Below are 1547 nucleotides of genomic sequence, written 5' to 3' on the forward strand. Positions count from 1 at the left end.
TCCCTCCCTAAGCCCTTCACTCCCCCTCACACTCACAACTCCTCAGACAGGGTCACACACACTTTCTCTCCCTCACACACACACACTTTCTCTCAGATGTTCACACGCAGGGACCAGGACAGGCAGAGACACGCAGTGGCATGCTGCTGGTCCACAGACAAGCCGGGTCAGGCACCCACTCCGGGAACAACCTCAGAAACAGGAGGGTCCCTGGGGAACACGGAAACCCAGACACACACAAAACACCCACATGGAGGCAGTAGTGTGAGGGCACCCATGGGCCACACAGAGGGGCACGAGTACACACACACACAAGGAAGCAGTAACTAGTCCTGTTCCCGGACAGACAAACACAATCTCCAGAGTTACAGACAGACTCAGGAATGTTCAGGCATACACACAGGCAGGGGGCATAGTAACACAGGCGCAGATGGGTAGGTACATGTGAAAACCATCACAGGCACATAGGAGCACACACACACACACAGGTGTACAGACTCAGATGTGGGAACTAGCCATGACCACACACACACACATACAGCCTAACTAACAACCAACATTCAGCTCCTGGTGTAACCCCACCTCTCAGCTCTGGGCCCTACTTTCTCCTAAGCTCCATTCCCACTACTTGCCCTTCCCCCACACTGGGTTCCAGCAGGCAGTGGCCCAGGAGGGGAGGGACACTGAGTTTAAGGCCCTTGTGTTCACTCTCCCTATGGGGTTGGGGGTTTCCAGGCTCCATTCATCCCCATCCCCTTGTTCTGGAGTTCCCCTGGTCCTTGAACAGAGCAGAGACCAGGGGGTGGGTGGGGTGAGTAAGGTCCCTAAGTCCCAGAATTGCTTTGTGGTTTCAGCCCAGCCCCTTTCCCTTTTGGACAATGTTCCTGACATTGCTAAATTGGTGTTTAGGGGTCTGGTGAGTTCCGAAGGTCTGTAGGCTAACAGGAGCAAGGATCAGACGCTTTTCTCTCCCCTTACCTGGCACTTCACTAGGGTTGGGACAAAAATTCAGGGTACAGGTTGGCACAGGTGCCTCTATGATATGAGTCCAGGGATAACCACACCATGCTCCTGACCCTGTTTTTCTGAATCTGAAACTCTTGTCCACTCTGGGTCTGCCCATTACAATACCTTGAAGCAGGAGGGTCTGCCTAGAACCAGATCTGTGTCCAAAAGCATAACATGGACCAATGTTTAAGGCTGCAATCCCAGTCTTACCCTTAATTGTGTGATCTTGGGCAAGTGCTTAGCTTCCCAGAGCCTCACTTTGCCCATCTGTGAAATGGGAGGATGACATAGCAAAGTATATACAGTTCTTACCACATGGTGGGGACAGCTGCACAGTCAATTTCACATCTTCTCTCAGGTTGTCACTCTGCACACTTGCATATCCGTGTCTTTCTGAAAGGATTGAGTGTCCTGGTCTGACCCTGCAGATTAGTGCCTTTGTGTGGGCTCTGCTGTATTTCCATTTCTGTGCTCCTATGGGGGTCATGGAGTCCTGGTGGGGCGCTGTGGGTTAATGCACTAGACTGCACAGTCGGTTT

The sequence above is a fragment of the Chrysochloris asiatica genome, unplaced genomic scaffold, assembly GCF_000296735.1.
Source record: "Chrysochloris asiatica unplaced genomic scaffold, ChrAsi1.0 scaffold00168, whole genome shotgun sequence".
NCBI lineage: Eukaryota > Metazoa > Chordata > Mammalia > Afrosoricida > Chrysochloridae > Chrysochloris > Chrysochloris asiatica.